This window comes from Pan troglodytes, chromosome 5, assembly GCF_028858775.2.
Source record: "Pan troglodytes isolate AG18354 chromosome 5, NHGRI_mPanTro3-v2.0_pri, whole genome shotgun sequence".
Classification (NCBI taxonomy): domain Eukaryota; kingdom Metazoa; phylum Chordata; class Mammalia; order Primates; family Hominidae; genus Pan; species Pan troglodytes.
The window spans coordinates 137,651,816-137,673,531 of NC_072403.2; the positions used below are offsets into that span (position 1 = coordinate 137,651,816).

General features: G+C 40.0%; 1 protein-coding gene and 1 non-coding gene across 13 annotated transcripts in view; one reads left to right on the plus strand and one right to left on the minus strand.

The window, feature by feature from the left end:
- Positions 1-3,094: 3,094 nt before the first annotated feature.
- TRNAE-CUC (transfer RNA glutamic acid (anticodon CUC)) lies at positions 3,095-3,166 on the minus strand. Its single transcript has one exon. It is a non-coding gene; the product is annotated as a tRNA-Glu (tRNA).
- An 806-nt stretch (positions 3,167-3,972) lies between these two features.
- NCOA7 (nuclear receptor coactivator 7) overlaps positions 3,973-21,716 on the plus strand; it is a 153,488-nt gene continuing 135,744 nt past the window's right edge. For 2 of the 12 annotated variants that reach the window (XM_063813428.1, XM_063813432.1), the window contains exons 1-2: positions 13,540-13,911; positions 19,552-19,669. The gene's annotated coding sequence lies outside the window, so the exon portion shown is untranslated. Of the gene's footprint in view, positions 4,225-13,318; positions 14,174-19,551; positions 19,670-21,716 lie in introns of those variants that run through there. The other 10 variants (XM_063813426.1, XM_063813429.1, XM_063813425.1 and 7 more) reach the window with 9 other exon arrangements.

Consider the following 21,716-nt stretch of genomic DNA (forward strand, 5'->3'; position numbering starts at 1 on the left):
CACTTTTCTATACCTGTGCATGCAAAGATGACTGGCATGGAGTAAGAATTACATAAGTGTTTGCTAAATTGATGAATGAATGACAATAACTCTGTGAAGTATGCATGGATGCATGCAAGTTAGTGTCTCTCTTGTACTCCTTAGGATCCAGAGGCTCAGAGAGCTGGGTCACTTAACCCAGATAATGCAGCTGATATTGGCACAGTCAGGGTTAATTCACAGTCTCTGGCTCTGGAATAACAGTATTTCTTTATTTTCATAAGATCTCTTTTTCTTCGCTATATTCGCCCTTCTGCAGCATGTAGGTCATAAATAAGGTTGTTGTCTCTCACATTAGTCCCTCAACACCTTGAATCATGTTTCTGGCAATGATCTCCTGGATAGACTTCCTTACTGTGGTATGGGCTCCACCAGTCTGTTCTGTACCCAACAGTCACTGTCTTACCATCTGACTGTGCTTAATCTCCTCCGTTTTCTCCTTGATATCTTTACAGTATGCTATTTTCTTCACCACTACTTCCTTCTTGAAGCTCTCTTATCCTTTTATGACTACCTCTCTGACTACTCTTCCTTTTTTTTTTTTGAGACAGAGTCTCTCTCTGTCGCCCAGGCTGGAGTGCAGTGGTGCGATCTTCTTGGCTCACTGCAAGCTCCGCCTCCCACGTTCACGCCATTCTCCTGCCTCAGCCTCCCAAGTAGCTGGGACTACAGGCGCCCACCACCACAAGGGCTAATTTTTTGTATTTTTTAGTAGAGACGGGGTTTCACCGTGTTAGCCAGGATGGTCTCGATCTCCTGACCTCATGATCCTCCCGTTTCGGCCTCCCAAAGTGCTGGGATTGCAGGCGTGAGCCACCGCGCCCGGCCCCTCTCTGACTACTCTTTCACCATTTTCTACCTCTTCCCCTTCTTCTTTACTGTATACTCTCCTGGGTTTTTTCCTTGGTCCTCTATCCTTTTTATAGGTTTTTTCTTTGGGAAGAGCTCAAATCTTCTCAAACTTTTAGGTTAATGGCTCCAAAATCTCTCCCTTCTACCCTAATTATCACCAAAATTCCCATTCTGTATTTCCAACCACATTTAGCTGTGCTGCCTCTGTGGGGCTCAAACTGAACTTACCTTCTCTTCTTCATCAGTTTCTCCATCTCAACCTTCCTATTACTTTTAATGCCACCCCAGTTTTACTAGCCACACAGAACAAATCAAGGATTCACAACTGATTCCTCCCTATTCTTAACCCTTTATATCCTATCAGACATCGAGTCCTCTTGGCTTCCCTTCGTAATTTCTTGACTTGTCTTAAGGTCTTCCATAATCTAGCTGCAGTCACCTATGTGCCCTCATCTCCACTGTTCCCCAGCGCAGGTTCCCTACTACAGCCAGTCTGACACATTTAGTCCTTTTCGTTGCAAATACTAGACCATGGTCATCCTGGATCCCTTAGAAGCAATGTCCATTCTCCTTTTCTCAGGCATTCCGGATAATTCTAGCCTTTAGGTCCAGCTTGAAAAACAGTTTTCAAGCTCTATTTTGATTCTAGTGCTCACTTCCTTCTCCCTTCTTTTACCATATATCGTGATTATTTGAAGTACTTGATATGCAGCAAATAATCAATGAATGGTGCCAATTACTTTTGTTAATGGTGACAACATATTTTTGTCTTAATTATCCAATGAAGTGAAAGCTTCTTAAGCACCAAAAATCACATCTTTTCTTAACCCCATGGCACCTATCACAATGGACTTCCTGGAACATTAAGTACTCAGCATTCTCCTCTTCCCAATCAGTCTCAGCACAGCTAAAAGGAGAGCAAAACAAACTCATTTTAGTTGCAATCAAGCTTTCAGTCTGTTTCTATGCTATGATGAAATTTCTCCTTAAAAAAAAAAGGTGGGGCCGGGCGCGGTGGCTCACGCCTGTAATCCCAGCACTTTGGGAGGCCAAGACAGGAGGATCACGAGGTCAGGAGATCGAGATCATCCTGGCTAACACGGTGAAGCCCCGTCTCTACAAAAAATACAAAAAAAAAAAAAAAATAGCCGGGCCTGGTGGCGGGCGCCTGTAGTCCCAGCTACTCGGGAGGCTGAGGCAGGAGAATGGCATGAACCCGGGAGGCGGAGCTTGCAGTGAGCCAAGATCGTGCCACTGCACTCCAGCCTGGGCAACAGAGAGAGACTCCGTCTCAAATTAAAAAAAAAAAAAAAAAAAAAAAAAAATCCAACAGCTCAAAAAGTGGCAAAGGTTAGGATGGTTTAGAACTTTCAGGATCAAAAAAAACTTAATGTCTATATAACACTATTTTTCTTTTTTTGACTCCACCATTGCCATATTTTCCTTTGAGGAACTCCCAGAATTCTACTTTACCCTGAATGTGGGAATTACTAATGATAAGTAGGTGCATTTTTGAGGGGCCTATATGGTTTATATAGTGGGAATTGATACTCTGGATGTAACACATTTACTATATTTGTGTAAATCTCTTAGAGAAAATTTAAAATTAGCAAAAAAAACATTAACTAAATGAGTTATTAAAACACAATAAACTAGCTATGTCCAACCATACATCTCAGAAAAGATCTCATATTTATAGAGATGAGAGTAGGAATAGCTCCAATATAGGCAAATAATCTCCAAAGTACATAATCTGAATGTACAGAAAAACTAAAAATTAACTCTAAGCATGATACTGAATAAGTATTATTCCTCATAAAACTATCTTCCTCTTTTATTAGTCAAACAAAATCAAGGTTAAACAAAGGCTTAACTGACTGCTTGTAAACACATCCAAATTATTTTTAAAAACTGAAAAATACAATTTTAGAATCACAGAACTTTATGTTATTTGATTGATTATAAATTACATTACCTGTAAATAGAGATGGCGTATTTTAAGCCTTAGATTAAATAAACTTTTAAAACGGTCAATTTTTAATGATTAAAAAACCCCAACAAGCGAATGAAAAGTACATAAAACTTATGATTTAAAAAGAAAAAAAAATACTATGAAAAAAAAACCCAACCAGCGAGTGAAAACTACACAAAACTCTTGACTTCTAAATGGCATGCAGGACACAAATGTCAAGGAAAACAAGTTTTCCCTGACCGGGAATCGAACCCGGGCCGCGGCGGTGAGAGCGCCGAATCCTAACCACTAGACCACCAGGGAACTTACTTAACGTTTCTCCCTAAACATATTTGCTATGTTAAAAATCTGCACTTACTTCCTCTAACCAGTAGGGGATAGAGTATTACGTCTAAGCCACACCCACTTTGTTCTTGTTCTGAGTCCTGGTCCCCGAATCTATTTCCTGAAATTGAAGCAAATTCTCGGAAGCGCCGGGATGGCCCCTTGAGGAAAAAACCTATACCCTCCAAATCTAATCCTCTTCCTATTGCCATGCTGGAAAATATATCCTGGAAATTCTCATTCTTTTACGTAACATGTAAATCTCTTTACCAAGACAAGTGTTGTCTGGACGCGTACTGTCCAGAGCCTTGTAATTTGCTTTATTATTTTATTAACCATTTTAGCTGCTCTTTCCAAATCTAAGTTCTGTCCCTCTCCGTCTTTCTTCGTTCTCTGTCACGCGGATGATAAGTCCCTCTAAACATTTTACTAAATCTAACGATAGATTGCCACCAGCTGAGAGCGTTTCTCGGCGAAGAGCCGGAGCGACCCCGCGCTGTCCTGGGTGCAGAGCGCGTGCTCTACAAATATGGGTGATGAAGGGTCACGTAGCCTCATAGCACGCGGTTCTATTTTATTTATTTGGCACACGCAGGCTAACGAAGCTGAGAGAGCTGTGGGTGGTATGCCTAGTGAAGGATCAGGACATCTGCCCAAGGCTCCAAGCAAGTCCTTCAAACCCACTGTGTTTGTCATCCTCCTACTTTCCAAACTGTGTTATTATCTGGGCAATTGCTTCACTTCTCCGCCTTATATACTAGACACGGCCAGGAAATGATGCAATTACCAAAGGAGTCAAGACACCTTACAGCCCAGCCTTAATTCAGAAACCCTCATAAAGTAGATGCAGAGGGCAGTAAGATATAACTCAACTTTGAAAATGTCAGCCGTTATAGTTGAAGAAATCTGACCCAAGAGACTTCGCTCCGCTGCAAGATGGAAGGAAGCTTAAGTAAGACATAAATTTGTAATGAACTTGCTCACAACATCCGGCGCCACTGTGAGTTGCAGTCATCATCCATTACCACAAAAATTAGGTGAGCCTGTGCTTGAATCTCGTATCTTTTTTTTCAGCAGCTCAGAGATGGAGTTTAAATCATTGAGATACTTTATCTGAAAATATGTAATAATATGAGAACAGGAAGATTTAAAGGGGTTATTAAGATAATAAGATAGAAAAATCATCAGAAGAAATTTCTACACTTTATTGTATTTTAAGTGGGACCCTTTTTTCCTATCCCAAGGAATCTTAGATCAAGTTCAGTAGGTGGAGCTCTTAACTCTTACTTAAGGGGTTGCTAGACCTCAGCATTAGACCATCTGGTTTTGAATAAAAAGATTAAGCAGATATTAGTTTAAATTTGTATAGGTTTAGTCACAATATTTTACACAAAGTACAAAAGGGTATGGTGAAAACCATCCTCCTACTCACTCCTTTCTTCTTCCCAGAAGTAACCAGTGTTACCAGCTTCTTCTGTATCTCCCAGAAATAATCTATGCACATACAACACATATCTGGTTCATTTTCCTCCAACTTTTTGGTTTCGAAACATGTCAAAGCAACAGAAAGTTGCAACTATAGAACATTGAACACACATATACCCTTCATCCATACCTTTGCCTTCCAATTTAGAGCTCCAGCAACTTGTGGCTATTAGGCACTAAAATGTAGCCAGTATGAATAGATGTTATGTAAATGCTGGATCCACACTGTATGTTTAAGCCTTAGTATTTAAAAAAAAGAAATGTAAAATATCGTGTTAATACTTTTTACTTTAATTACATTTTTAAATGAGAATAATTGGATATATTGGGTTAAATAAAATATTATTAAACTTAATTTTGCTTTCTTTTTACTTTTTAAATGTAGCTACTAGGATATTTAAAATTATACATGTCCTTACATTATATTTCTATCTTACAGTACTGTTCTAGATTCATCAATTATTAATATTTTCCATATATGCTTTCTCTATTTTTTTCGGAACCATTTGGGGTTAGCTGCAGACAGCATGATGCTTTATCATACATACTAAACACTGTATTATGCATCTACTAAGAGCAATCAATATAATTATCAACTCAAGAAATTTAATTCCACATTGTCATTTATTATATGGTCAATAATCAAATTTTCTAGTTGTCCTAATAATCTCATTTATAGTTTTTCTTTTAATCTAGGCTACACTCTTGGATTATACCTTGCATTTAGTTGTCATGTATCTGTAGTCTCCTTCCTTTACTCTGGAACAGTTTCCGCAGCCTTTTTTCTTTTACATCATTGACCTTTTTGAATAGTGGAGGACAACAGTTTCAGAAAGTTAGTCAATTTAAATATTTCTTCTGGCAGGACAACTATCCTAAGTGATGTGTGCATTATATCAGAATGCACATAATTCCAGTGTATCACATTACCTGTAATGGGTAAGTGTGGTAGGCAGAAATGTCCACTTCACCCCACAACACCAGAGATGTCACTGTCCTAATCCCCAGAACATGTTGACATGTCACCTTACATGGCAAAAGGAACTTTGCAAATGTGATTAAGATTTTGAGATGGAGATTATCCTAGATTACCTGGATGGGCCCCAATCATCACAAGCGTTCTTATGAGTGAAAGAGGCGGGGGGGCAGAGGAGTCAGGTCAGAGTGATGTGATGTGCAAAAGACTCATCTGGCCATTGCTGCCTTTGAAAAGGGAGGAAGGGGAACCACAAGCCAAGGAATGAAGGCGGTTCCTCTTCTCCCATAGGCTTCCAGACAAAAAGCAGCTCTGCCAACATCTTGACTTTAGCCCACTGAGACTTACGTTGTACTTCTGAACTACAGAACTGTAAGATAATAAATTTGTATGGCTTTAAGTCCCTAATTTAGTGGCTACGTACCGTCATTTGATTAAGGTGTATGCTATATTTCTCCATCATAAAGCTACCTTTTATAACTGTAATTAATTGGCAAATGTTGGAAAAAGCAAATATCAACGGTGGAAGTGATTCTTTGAGACTGTAGACCATTCTGTTCCTCAGCAAACTTTTAGCCAATGGGTTTAGCATTCACTGATGATCCTTGTCTGAATCAATTATTGCTATAGTGATGGCAAAATGGTGATATTTTAATTTTATCATTCTTCTGAAAATAACTTTCCCTCCTCTCCTCCCTCTTTGTATTCTTTATTTAATTTTTAAATATCAGCCTGGACTCATATTCTTTTTTTCTGTTTTAGTGAGTTTTTATTCAATGTATTATATTCTGTTGCTGTCATTATTCATTTAAAACCTAAATCTTCCCAAATTCAGCCAGAGGGAGTCTATTCAAACTGGCTCCTGTGTTCTTTTGGAATGTCCCTATACATTTTTGAGCACTTCTTTACTTTCAAGCACAACATCGCCCAGGTACAGCCTGTACTTTATAACAGGAAGAATTAACATCTTCATGCATATATCTATTTTTCTTTAATTTCCTTTTTAAATTTTTTACACAAAGAGTAGCATACTCTACATGATTTTCTGTATTTTTTAATTAATATCTTTTAGAGGGTGTTCATTATTTAAATGGAGTGTCCTCATTGTTTTTGACAACTGCAGGGTAGGTATTCCACTGTATAGATACCTTACTAAAGCAGTTCCATATCATTGGGCATTTAGATTGTTTACAATCTTCTGCTGTTACCAAAGTACAGCCAAAAATAACCTTGGAACAACATAATTTAACATTTAATTTTTATTAACTTGCCCACAAGTGATTCATCTTATAGAGTGCCAATTTCTGATTTGAAAATGTTAGAAGAAAAATCATGGCATCCAATTCATATTCAACTATCATTATAATTTATTTACAGTTTTTCAATTTGATCTCAACCTGAGTCAGCTGTCCTTCTTTTGTTTATTAAGCTATTCATTCATTTGATAAACATTTATTGAATCTAATATATGTCAGGTACTATGTTGGACACCAAGGACACCACACTGAACAAAACAGGATCCCTGACCTTAAAACTTAGTCTGGTAGAGTTCAAGTAACCAAGCAATTATGGTATAATAAGAGAAATGTATCATCATAATAAGTTTATTTAATAGATTAAAAATCCATCTTTTATCACATATACATGCTGATGGAATATAAAATGGTATAGCCACTCTAGAAAATAGTTTGGCAGTTTCTTAAAAAACTAAATATGCACTTACCATATGACTCAGCAAATGTACTCTTGGGCATTTATCCCAGAAAAATGAAAACTTATGTTCACATAAAACCTGCAAATGAATGTTCATAGCAGTAGCTTTATTCATAATAGCCAAAAACTGGAGACAACTGAAATGCCCTTCAATGGGTGAATGGTTAAACAAACTGTGGTACATCGATATGCCTTGGAATATTATCTGAAAAGGGAAGGAACTATCGATGCATGTGATAACTTGGATAGATCTCAAGGGAATTATACTGAATGAGGAAAAAAGCCAATCTAAAAGGTTACGTACTATATGATTCAATTTATATAGCATTCTTGAAATTATAGAGATGGGAGATTAGTGGTTGCCAGGAATAGGGATGTGGTGAAGAGGAAGATCAGTATGATTCTAAAGGAGTAGCTTATGGGAGCCTCATGGTGATAGCTCTGTATTTTACTGTGGTGGTGATACAAGATATGATAATGTTGCATATAAACACACACACACACACACACACACACACAAACATGCATGAATGTACGTAAAACTGGTGAAACCTGGCTGGATGCGGTGGCTCATGCCTGTAATCCCAGCACTTTGGGAGGCCGAGGCAGGTGGATCGCCTGAGGTCAGGAGTTCGAGACCAGCCTGGCCAACATGGTGAAATCCCGTCTCTACTAAAAATATAAAAACTAGCCGGGTGTGGTGGTGGGCGCCTGTAATCGCAGCTACTCGGGAAGCTAAGGCAGGAGAATTGCTCGAACCCAGGAGATGGCGGTTGCAGTGAGCTAACACGGTGCCACTGCACTCCAGCCTCGGCAACAGAGTGAGACTCTGTCTCAAGAAAAAAAACTGGTGAGATCTGAATAAGCTCTCAAGATTGTACCAATGTCAATTTCCTAGTTTTGATATTGTAATGCAATTTTGTAAGACATTAATCATGGGGAGAAAACTAGGAGGAAACACAGGACTTCCCTGTACATTTTTTACAACTATTTATTAATCTGTAATTATTTCCCTTGAAAAAAACCCCTATTAGCATAATCACTGTAAATTTCTTTTACCCAGTAATACAAACCACCACATAATGTCACTTTTTTAGGGATTCATTTCAAAATTTTAAATTATATTTTAGCACCAATGTTGTAGCAGCTTATTTGAATATGTTTTTCAGAAAGTGTAAAAACTATGTAATGAATTCTCAAGCTACTGAACAGACTATTCGTAGAAGAAATAAGACAACAGGAAATTATTCAAAAGCAGATATTTTTAAATTAGCTGTGAATAAAAGAAAAGGAAACATTTATTGGGCTAACTCTAAATAATCAGCCATAAGTATGACATGATGACAGCTATGTGGACAACAATCCATGTCTATATACAGCAATATTTCTTTCTCAGTACACTCTGGTAGACGCCACAAAGGCCAAGGTGATTTCTAACTCCTCTTCAGATTTATAACAAGCCAAATGAGACACTGAACATAGGTCTATCCACAAAAGGACACTTACGTTTTTCTCAAAACTCAAGATATTATCATAATTAACCAGTAGACAAATGACCCCTGAAATGAGTTTGTGAAAATGAGCCACTGCCTTAAATGCTATTAAATAATAAACTCTCTTCTGCCTCTTTAGTTGCAGGATGGCTACTCGTATCCCTCCACACATGATCATCAGTATTTGCCTCCTGTGTCCCAACCGGCCTGAGTCAAAGAGGTGTTTCTCTCTGCGCTAGAGAAAGAAGGATAGGTTCACTAAAGAGTGAATTTTCTTGGTGCTAGTAGCCTAAGCTCATCACTTAATGCACAAAACTCCTCTCCCACAGCTTTTGAGAGACCTTCCAAAGACATTTCAATATTTTCAGTAGCTCCAAGGTCATTACTTAACCAGTTTTGAAACTACACTCAAAACTTACAAATTTTGTTAAAGAGTAAGCAACTCCCAAATTCTCCTAAGTGACTTCATCCTGTTATTTATACATCACATATGTACATATACATTCCTATAATCAAGTAATTCTAAATTTGGGACAAAATATCATACACAATAATCATTGTCTTTTTTTTTTTTTTTTTTTTTCAGATGAAGTCCGGCTCCGTCGCCCAGGCTGGAGTGCATAAGCGCGATCTCAGTGCAGCGCAACCTCTCCCTCTCGGGTTCAAGTGATTCTCCTGCCTCAGCCTCCCAAGTAGGTGGGATACAGGCATGTGCCACCATACCCAGCTAAGTTCTGTATTTTTAGTAGAGACAGAGTTTCATCGTGTTGGCCAGGCTTGTCTCAAACTCCTGACCTCAAGTGATCCACCCTCCTCGGCCTCCCAAAGTGCTGGGATTACAGGTGTGAAAATAGGCCAGGCGCAGGGGCTCATGTCTGTAGTCCCAGCACTTTGGCAGACTGAGGCAGATGGATTGCTTGAGCCTAGGAGTTTGAGACCAGCCTGGGCAACATGGCGAAACTCCATCTCTACAAAAAATACAAAAATTAGCCAGGTGTGGTGGTGCATGACTGTAGTCCTAGCTACTTGGGAGGCTGAGGTGGGAAGATCAATGGAGCTGGGAGTTGGAGGTTGCACTCTAGCCTGGGTGACCTAATGAGACCCTGTCTGGAAGAAAAAAAAAAAAAAAAAACAGAAAAGAAAATACAGTAGAGCTCTAGATCAACCAGAGACCCAGGAGCCTTTCATTTGGGCAATGTTAGAGCAATATTTGCCAATATTTTTAGAATTCTAGTTTCATGAGACATTACTAGTATTGTATTCAAAAACAGAAATACTAATCATGCTTCTTCATTACAAGAATTGTCTTTAGATAGATAGGTAAGAAAAATACCGAACACATTTGCAGGATTGCCACTGTTTGGCAATGTTTCTCTAAGCCCGCCTACCTTAGCCCTCTAGAAAATCACTTGGGAGAAATCCTGTTGCCTGAACCCAGAGATCCAGCTGCCTCCCACAGGCTCAGCGAAACCAACAAATGGCGGAGTGAAGTGATCCCTCTCTTCTTCCTTTAAGAGAGGAAGGGATCTCTGCTTCTCTTATCTACTTCAAAGTCTCATCATACAAAGGTTGTTTATTCCTGCAAAAGTTAAATGACAAATCCACCTAAATTATCCTCCAATGGCCCATACCCTTCAACAGAGAAAGGCCAGTTTTCATATTTAAAGGTGGCCCTCACAGCCATAAAATCAGTGTGGTATTATATTTTTTCATTAATTCAGCATTTACCAAGTAACTTCCGCAGCCAAGAACAGTGAAAAGTGTTAGGGATACCATTTTTAAAAACATAATAAAGTATATTATTCTAGTAATACCTTTGATTGATGGCCACATTCTAGACTTTAAGAACCACTTGGGATTATCTCCTTTAATTCCTATATCCACCCTATAAAGTTGGTACTGTTACCATTCTTTATGGATAAAGCATATCCTTTACGGATAAAGCAACTGAGGTTAAGTAGTTTACCCAAGGTCAGCACGTGGTGGAGCTGTAGTCTGAAGCCAGAGCCTGAATTCTTAAAGATTACCATGTTCTTAAGAAGTACACTTTCTACTGAGGTTTGATCTGTAGTATACTAAGATTTCCCAAATTATTTCATGTATTATATCTTATCTCCCAATTAAAATTTGACTTTCTATTTAGGGCAGCACTGTTCAAAAGGATTTTCTGCAATAATGAAAATGTTCTAGTTTGTGCTATCCAAAAGCACAGTCTAGCCATAATTTAAATTTAAACGGCTACAAGTAGCTAAGGCATACAGTACTGGACAACACACGCAAGGAAGAGTTTCATTTCTTCCAATTTATCTATAAAGCCAAGGCTTAGGTAAATCAGTTAATGGAAAGGAACGAGTGAAGAATCTTTAGGAGTTTGTACTCCCTTAGCTGGGGATCAGAAATCTTTATTATATCAGGACTTTCAGTATAATAAAAATGTTATAAGAAGCATATGATACAGCATGCAGTCCTAGAGGAGTTCATAAAGATGGATTCTTACATTCCTTGCAATATCTTTGGAAGACTGACCTTTTTTTTTTTTTTTTTTTGAGATGGAGTTTCGCTCTGTCACCAGGCTGGAGTGCAGTGGTGCAATCTCCGCTCGCTGCAACCTCTGCATTCCGGTTTCTAGTGAATCTCCTGCCTCAGCCTCCCAAGTAGCTGGGACTACAGGACCCACCACACCCAGCTAATTTTTTTTTTTTTGTATTTTTAGTAGAGATGCGGTTTCACCATGTTGGCCAGGATGGTCTCGATCTCTTGACCTCGTGATCCGCCCGCCTCGGCCTCCCAAAGTGCTGGGATTACAAGCGTGAGCCACCGCGCGTGGCCAGAAGACTGACGTTTTATAATTGATGGTCACAACTTTAAAAATTCATACTCAGTTATAGCTTTTTGTCTAATAAAAACATCACTGCTTAATTTATTTACAAAACATGGAGTCCATAGAGAGAAAAACAACAGGGGCCTCTTGGTAGTAAAAGGATGAGAAACAGTGAAAACTTGTAAGTCAATGGACACTTCCTTCAGAAACTACATTCAAAACTTAAAAATTTTGTTAAAGAGTAAGCAACTGCCAAATTCTCCTAAGTGACTTCAACCTGTTACTTATACATCAGATATGTACATACATATTCCTATAATCAAGTAATTCTCAATTTGGGAAAATATCATAAATAATAATAGTTATCTTTTGAAAATAAAGTGGGGCTCTAGATCAACCAGTGTCAGGAAGCAGCCAAGTCACACCCCACTGGGTGCTTCCTGGACAAGCGCAGTGCAGCTCCCACAGGGCCTCACACCCAAACTTCAATTTGCTTAAAAGAACTATCTCAAAAAATCTTAGCTATTTAGTCACAATTTGTCCTTGCCATGGAACATGTTTTTCTTTTGCCTCATTTTCAATAACCTTAGATTGCAAAATCATAAAAGCACTCATCAAAGAACTGTGAGAGCAGCTCAGCTTCCCTGGAGATCTCAAACCATGTTCCTTTGCTACAATGCAATCAGCTCTTTATATTTTAGGAACCTAATTTTCCCTTACTAAATGCTAAACAACTTACAAATAACACAATGGCTACAGAAAAAAAAATCCAACATCTTTACATTCAAATCCCAAAGATATAAACCTGACGTCTAAATTAATACGTGCTTAGTGCAAAATTGGGCAATTATTCCACATTTGCAAGACAGTATAACATGACCACCTGCTGCTGAAATGCCAAAGCCACCACTGTTAACGCTTTGCTCCGCCTTCCAGAGAGGTTATTACAGCTTAAGCTGCGTCAACAACCCAGAGGAGGCTGCTATCTAGTTTATCTGTGTGGAAGGCCTGTAACACACTGTTAACAGAGTAGTTGCAGGCCCTTCCTTGGGACATTTTTCTGCGTATAAGAGTGAATGAACTCCACGGCCAGATCCTCCTAGTCATGTTGCAGTGCTGGTCATGGGACCGCAGAGGGAACAGCACCCAACTGGGGATGGGGAGCTCACAGGCACAGGCCCCGCAGCTGATGCAAACCTTCCCCCTCCAAGGTTCTCTCGAGTCTCTGCCAAGAGTCGGCTGGAGGGCCCAACTGCTATGTTCTTATTGCTGTAATGACTGCAATTTGGCAGCATCCAGGATGCTGTACCGGGAACGGGAGGGGGAAGGAGATGGTGGGCCCCTCTGCTAAACGCAACGCCAGAAGGGACACAAGGATGAATTTATTGTGGCCATCGGTCCTGAGCTGGAAGGAAAGTCAAAGGGCTTTAAAGCTGGGGAAAAGCTCTAACTCCTGCTCTGCTGTCAAAGCCTTACTTCCCACGAAGAGTAGGGGCCAGGCGGGCCAACTGTAAGGGGGAAGCGGCCCGGGGTGAGGTAAGAGGACCCTCCTAGGTGCCGCTGCCAGGCGGCGGTTCGCTGGGGCAGCAAGGCGCCCGCACTCGGGAGGCGCCACAAAGGGCCGAGGCCTGCGGAGGCCGCGCGCGCAGCTCTCCGGGGCGGAGCCGCCGGGCTCGCGGCAGCGGAGGCTGCAGCAGCCGCGGGTAGCCAGGGTGCCCAGCCTCCCAGCTCGGAGGTCGCGGGGGGCGGGGAGGATGCCGCAACTGCAATCCGAGCAGCAGAGCCCGGCCGCCGAGCTCCCAGGCCCCCGCAACCGCTGTGGGGCGCAGCGCGCGCCACTGGCCGGGCGGAGCTAGAGGCGGGCGTCTGCACAGCGTCGCGCCACCCGCGACTGCCCGCCTTCGGCCGGGCCCGGGACCCCGTAGCGGCCGATGCCCTGACGGTGGGCGCAGCTGCGGGGCTGGCGAGGCGTCGGGCGTGGGAAGAGGCCTAAGACACCCCGACTGCGGCGGCTGCGCACACCCCATCCGGACGCGGGGCCCCGCGGGCGCGCGCCTCGGAGCTCCCGCCTCCTCCTCTTGCTCCTCCTCGGCGTACGGTCCTCCCCTGACCCCTCCTTCCACCCGCCGAGAGGATGCGCTCCCCGGCGCCCAGCAGCAGAGGCCACCGCTCCCAGAAATGCATGCGACCGATCCCCTTCTCCCGGACCCCAGGAGCCGGCGCCCCCGCCCTGTAGGTAGGTGGTGAGGCGGGGCCCAGCCCTCGCCGCCGCCCGCCGCTGATGCTGCCGCCGAGAGGCCGCGAGCAGGGTCCAGGACTGGCCAAACTTGCCTCCCGCCGGGGGCTCGGTGGAGCGCTCGGAGGTGTGCTAATGGCGCTGGGCGTAGCCCCCTGTGAACCTGAAAACCTCCGCTTGAGCTCGGGAGGCCGAGCGGGGGCGAAGGAGAGATTGACCCTTCCCCGCCCACCCCCTGGGGGGCTCGTGGGGGTGCGCGCCGGTACGAGAGTGGGGAGGACAGGTTGGCATGGGTCTTATTTGGGGAGAAGACCGTTGGATTTTCAGCAGCTCAGGTGGAAATATGTCACTGTGTTTTTCCGGCTGGATTAGCAGATGCGTTCTTCCCATCTTTCTAGCCAAAACATGTAGACAGGCAAAGGGTTATTAGTGGCATGTAGAAGTCGCTGTGGATTTTTGTGTATTTTAGAGCTAGCTAGTTGGTATATAAAATCGATGGTGCAAACCCTTACCGTCAACACGTTAGGGCCAATTTAGAGAAGGTCCTTCTAGAAGTCAGATTATTCGGGAGATCGATGAGGCTGGGATATTGTTGTGCTGAGTATTTAGGAGCCTCTGCTTACGTGAAGGGATGTGTTTTAAGAGTGGCAACTTTGATACAGGTGTCGAGAGTTGAGATTCTGCTGGAAAGATGTACCGGGTCAGCCAGCAGAGGCAGCCTTGTGCCCAGCCTAACTTCCAACTCGGTGTTATGCTCTGTATTTCTCAGAAACTGGTTATGTATTAATGCTTTTTTTCTCCTCTAGGTGTAAAGTTTATACATCAGAGCTTTTGGCAAGATTCCCTCTTCCCAGACTATCATTTTTTATTTTATATTCAGCAATAAGGCTTAAAGTTTTGAAAAATGCATCACTGTAAGCTCCAATTTTATAGTCACTTACTTAGGTATAGAGATTTGGAGAAGTGACTCAGTATAAGCTCAAATAGGACAGAATCTTGAATCTTTTTTTTTTTTTTTAAATCCTGTAATCTTCTGCATCTTATGCAGAATAAGTGCTCATTAGTTATTTGTTGAATGAATGAACTGTGTTTCAAGCTTTCATCTAAAAACCACAATTTAGAATCACAGAATTGTTCTGTGGCCGGTGAAATTTAATTGAATTTCAAAAATTGCTTCTTTGTATAAATAGGCAAACTCAGTTATTTTAACATTTATATTTCAATTCTGACATCTTTAGGACCATATGCTATCTTTCTGTAATATGTCATTAAGGTTATGAGGTAATTCTCCCCAACTCTTAAGTTCATTTCATGTCTAAGCTTGCAAAATTTCCAGTCTCACTGGTAATCATGCCAACTTCAACTGTGCTCTCAAACACAATTTAAAAAGTAAAAGTCGTGTTTTAAAGAAAATTGTAAGTTACCCCAGAGGAAACAATGATTTGGTTAATAAGTGATGTACTCACTTATTTTAGAGTTGAGATTTTCAGGTTTGATCTAATTATCATGTCTTTTATCACAGGCAAAAGTAGAAATAAAACATGTAGAAGTGTCTGTGATTCTTAAATGATTCAAAATGTGTGATATAGATACACAATTTAAACTGTTTTCTCCTCAGTATAGAAACACATCAGTTTCCAAATTTGACAGCCAGGGGATTGTGAAATGAGGGTTTGCAAGATACAGTGTCTTCCTGCTTTAAAATGTTATATCATTTTGAAAAAAAAAAGAAAAACAAGGTTAACTGCATCAAACTTTATTTGCTTTATTTTTACACTATGACATTTTCTGTTTTGATTTCATTTTTTTTCCATCACATGAATTTCATGAGTCAGTGTGAACTTCTTTCAGTCTCTGCTTAACAATATTATCTGGGCATGCTCCCAGGTTTTCTTTCTGACATTTTAATGCATCTTTACCATCTTCACTTCATATTACTCAAATGACTTATTTTTACACAATATGGTAGGCCATACTTTATTACTATTGCTTCTCCAACCTACTTATTTTCTTCCTTGATGGATAAGGAAATAAAACTTTCCTATAAAAGGTAATAAGACTGCAGGAAACAACAGTGGGAGGGAACTTATGAAAAAAATTAATTTGTTATGATTTATTAAAACAAAGCCAAAATTCCCTCCTGTAATAAAGATAATTACATTTTACACTTCTTAAATTTGTAACCCAGGGTATTGAGCAATTAATTTACCTGGCTCTTCCTTGCACACTTTAAGCTTTTCAAAAAAGCCCTCCCCTTTGGTTACAGTAAGCTCTCTTTACCTTGTTACTTATAAGCACTTATTTGTTCATTTTACAAGTAGGAGTTGAGCCTTTAACTGCTCAGTTTAACTGCTATTACTTTGGCTTTGGAATCACAGTCAAATAAAAGCTCTAATCTCAGATTTGAAGAGGTATTTTTCTCTTCTGTGTGTCCTGCAACCAAATGCGCAGTGCCTCTGGGATTGGATGACTCACTTTTGGGTCCTACCTCCTGATCCCCCAGCACTCCGCCTCCACAAGCACCACCAGAATGCAATCCAAGACCTGGATTTCCTCTCTTTATCTTCCTAAAGGCTGTATTTTAGAAACCTCTATTCCTTTCTTGCTAAATGCCATTTACTATTGTTTTTAAAATCCCAGCCCATAATTTTTTGTTTGTTTAAATTCAACAGGATCCACTCAATTCACTTGTGCTAGAATCAAAATTGTTGATTGCAGAAAAAAATATACAGAAGTAAATTTGTATGACCTTGAATTTCAGATATAGGGAATACATGAAGAGTGATTGTTGTCTACTGGTCTCCCCTCAACAGTGATACAAAATGCATTTGTTTCTGTACATGCCAGAGAATATGAATTTTCTGTTGCTAAATTTGATCAGAAGCTTAATTGAGAGAAATGATGTTTATGGGGGGTTGGCTGAACAAAGGCCATGATGTCAACCTATTCCCTTCCAATACTAGCTGTTAGACCAGAAGTCTAGCCAGATCTTCAGAAGCTGTACTTTGGTACCTTGTTTTGCATCCTTAACACCCCCCCCATATGCCCACACTGAGGGATTTTATTAATACAGTCAGAGGAAACTTACTATTATGTTACTTTCGAAATGTGGTTATGATCATGGTTCTTTCTGTAGTTTCTGTTTGAAGACTCATGCAAGAAATTCCATTTAACTTTAAATGCCAAAGAAAAGCTTTACTTACCCTGAACAACTTGTGAGTGTGTGTGTGTGTGTGTGTGTGTGTGTGTTCTTTTCATCATGCAAAATGAGAATCAAATCATTGATTATATTTCCCTTTCTAACTTGGCAACTAGGAAATGAACAGTCAAATTTGCAACTCAATTTTAATAATCATATAAAAATTCATAACCTAATATCAATATTTTATCTTTTCCTATGGTCTTGAGCTTCTGTTCTACCTTGTTTTTCTTGATTCTGATGTTTATCTAATTATACTTTTCCATTTGATTGAATTATATTCTTTTAAGATGACTCATATCCTTTGTGGAACAAGGCAGATTATAAAACATAAAACCAAATAAATGAAGCCATTGCACAATTGATCTCTGGACACAGTATGTTTTTGATGAACAAGTTTAATGGGTTACATTAAATGTTTTGAACAAGAATTGCAAATTTAGTACATTTGAACTTAGTCAAATGGAAAACAATGTTACATAGTTTTACAAAACTTTTGTTTAAACTCTTACATTTATATTCACTCATTACTAATTTGAAATTAATAAAGCAATTCAATTTAAGTCAATTATATTTGGAGTACCTGCCTTAAACGCTATATAGGTTGAACAGGAGTTTCAATAGAATAAAGTCATTTTTAGCTGAAGGGCTAGCCTAACTTAGCATAACACTCACCAGAGTGAATCGACAATCTGACCTTCACGTCAGTGATTCATGTGATTTATCCTTGTTTTAATAAATCATAGAGTCTTCTCTGAGCCTCTTTTATTTACCATGAAATTTAAAAGATTGAGCTCCTGGAGTTAATTCTTCATACTGATGTTTTGACACCTAGTTGTTAAGTTGGTTGAATTTACCCAGGTAACTCATTATTTACATCGACATGATAAGTTAAGCTTGATATATTTATCACCACAGTAAGCAGAAAGATTGGCCTTTCTCAAGGGTCAGTCATTGGTACAGTCTGGTAGCCTTTGGCATAAAAATGATCTGAATTCAAAAGTGCAACTTAAAACATAAGAGGGGGTTTGGAGGGGGACCTAGGCAGGTTTTTACATAGAGGCATCTCATTCTGATAACCTTCATGTCTTTTTTTAAATTTATTTTTAGAATAGGTAGTATCCTCATGGTTCAAAAGGTACGCATGGCTCTAGAGTGAAAGTACTCCCTCTCATCCTCATTCCCCTGTCACCCATTTCACTAATCCACAGGTAACCAGTGTTAGTTAACTGAGAATCTTCTAGTGACATTTTATGCATATGCAAGCAAATATGAACATGGAAGCTGCTCATTTTCTCTCCTAACCTGTCTCTGATTCACTCTGTTCTATTCCCACTGCCTCTGTTTGGCTCCTTAGATGCCTTGGACTGTTGTCTGCATTCTGCCTTGCTCTGCATTTCAAGCCGTCCCCATTTCAGCAGGCTGTCCTTCTAAACTTCCCCCTTCAGACCCTGTAAAACATTTCCATCATACACGGGAAGGAATCTGCACATCTTACCCTGGTCTCTTGGACCCTGAGAGATTCATCTCCTGTCTCTATCCCTCCTTGTCATGCGTTTTACCCACAGTCATTCTTAGCTAAGTCCCCTTGACCCATTTCATAGACCCATAAAAAACCTGATGAAAGTTCAAGTTGTCATCATGCACAGCAAATACCATTTGCCAACATATCCTTGTTTGTGGACTCCTAAGTTAAACATTTGTGTTTTAGTAATACAAAACTAATTGCCAGTTTCTGCACGTGGATAGAGTATGATTTTTCTTCTCCATGCTGTTCCCTCTGCTTGGAACATGCTATCCAATTTTCATGAGCAAGCCACACTCATTTCTGGTATCATCTCTAGGGGCCTTTCTTCGTTGAGATTCTGTAAACTCATGGAGCCTTCCACATGAAACTTAGTGTCCCAAGTAGGCTTCCATACTAGGAGTAATTTTCTATATTAGCTATGTTATAGCTAATAGCTATATTTTGCTACTAGCAAAATTGACGTTCTGGTAAAAAATTAACCATGATTTTGGATAGCATGTAAGATTGATAAAAAAAATTAGGGTTGAAGATTTTATTTAATCATTCATCCTTCTTCTCTCCCCACCCCCCCACCCACCTCAATATAAATCAGTTGTCCCTCAGTGTCTGCAGGGGATTGGTTCCAGGTAGTGGGTTCCAGGACCCCTGCAGATACCAAAATCTAAGGATGCTCAGGTTTCTGATATCAAATGGTATCGTATTTGGATATAATCTATGCACATCCTCCTGTATATTTGAACTCATCTCTATATGACTTAAAATACCCCAATACAATGTAAATACTAAGTAGATAGTTGTTATAGTACACTGTTTGGGGAATAATGACAAGGAAAAAAGTCTGTACATGTTCAGTACACAACCATCCAACCATTCATTTTTTTCCTCAATTTTTTTTTTTTTTTTTTTGAGACAGATTCCCACTCTGTCACCCAGGCTGGAGTGCAGTGATGTAATCTCGGCTCACTGCAACCTCCACTTCCCAGGTTCAAGTGATTCTCCTGCCTCAGCCTCCAGAGTAGCTGGGATTACAGGTATGTGCCACCAAGCCCGGCTAATTTTTGTATTTTTAGTAGAGACAGGATTTCACCATGTTGTCCTGACTGGTCTCGAACTCCTGACCTCAAGTGATGCACTTGGTTGGTTGATTCCATGGATGCAGAACCCATGGATATGGAGGGCCACCTGTGCATGTCCAAATCAACTTTTTAAAGCAGCCCTTGCTTACTTTACTAGTTCTCAAACATTGTGTTAACACCCATTAAAAATAGCTTTGGTATTTATTATGACACTCATCTGGGAGAGTGTCTTTTATTCCTCCCACTCTAGTTTTCTTCTGTAGTTGGTACATAAAGGGACGAAAGCCTCCAAATAGGGTGTCACTGGAGTTTGGGGATCAGCCAGGCAAACAGGGTACTCTTAAGACATTGAAAGGATTGAACATTGACCCTGATAGATGACATGAGCCATTTGGAGAGAGTGGTCCAATCTAAAAAGTGACTCCTAAGTAGGTGAATGAAATACTTTTAATTCCAACCCAAGTAATCAGAGGCCTTAAGTGCTTGGTTTTTATTGCAAAGTACCTGGCATGAGGTAATTTGCTTTTGATAGCTGATTAACAGAGGATTTAGAGAATAAGAGTTTAATAGTGTTTGTTCAGCACTGTTCATGTGGAATTTCTGACTAGTGGGTTATTCTTATCACTAACCAGGTATGCCTTATAGAATAGAAATAATTTGTGAGATAAATCCAAAGGTCTGAGATCCCTTAAGAGCTTTCATGTTTCTTCTGTGATTCTGGCCTCACTACACAAACATTGAATTTATTGACTTGTTTCCCCAGGCATGCTGATATCATGAAGTGAGAGTGCTCTGAGTAGCAGTGATAAATATTCTAGCCATTGGATAAGTGTCACCCCTGCAGTATGGGATAAATCTCAATTTCAGGCTATTCATGGGTCTGCTGGGAAGGTCTGCTCAGTTCTATGGTTGCAGGTGTTTACAGCTGAGCCCTCATCCCTAGTTTCCGGTGATTTCCCCCAGGGTTCTGCCTGTCTGTAGGGTCCCACTGAAACAACTAGTTAGCAATACTCTTTGATATTTTGAATCACAGAACCTTCCAAAATAATTTCTATTTAACATGTCTTAACTCTTTGAAAACCTTTATAACAGGGAATAGGAATAGAATATTCACAAAACAGGAACTTAAGATGGCCAAGACATGAAAATAATACTGACTTCAAGGCATCAAAGAAATGCAGATTACTAGGTTTAAAAAGTCAGTTACAATGCTGGCAAGAGTGAGGTTGTGTTTAGCTCACGAAGGGTAGGCTGGTATACCTTCAATGGAGAGCAGTTTGCCTCATGGTCTCTCTTGGCACTCGTGATTCTCCTCTGAGTATATCCTAAGGAAACAATCAGACATGAAGCTGAAGTTCCGTGATGAGCCCATGATCTCTGAGAGGCTACTGATATAGTAGAAAGGTTAAAAGCAGGAATGCCAGAGCCACTTATGTGGCTTGGAATCCTGTTCCACCAGTTACCACCTCTGTGCAGTTAGGAAGTTAATTTCTCCACACTTTGAGTTTTCTCATCTGTCAAATGAAGATAATAATAGTATCTACCTCCTACATTGTACAGACAATTAGGTAAATTAATTTATGTAAAGTACTTGGAACCCTGCCTGGCACAGAGTAAGCAACTATCTAAGTATTAGTTATTATCAAGGGTGTTACTGTAAAAATTTGAGAAAAATTCAACAGTAGAGTCATTTTTTAAGTGATAGTAAATGTATATAAGATATTTAGCCATTAAAATAATGATTTTGAACAATATTTAATTATATGGGAGATGTTTATAATAACTGAGTTAAACATAAACAGTATATACAAAAAATTCTAATTTGATTTTAAGATGCATTTGCATAGAAAACAGGAAAGTGACAAACTTACTTTTTTCTCACTAATGGGATTATAAGAGATTTATGTTTTCCTTTTTCACATTTTTATTTGGTATCCATATGTATTGTAATGATAATTATTGAACATTATTACAATTATGTATCATCCGATTTTTATATTTT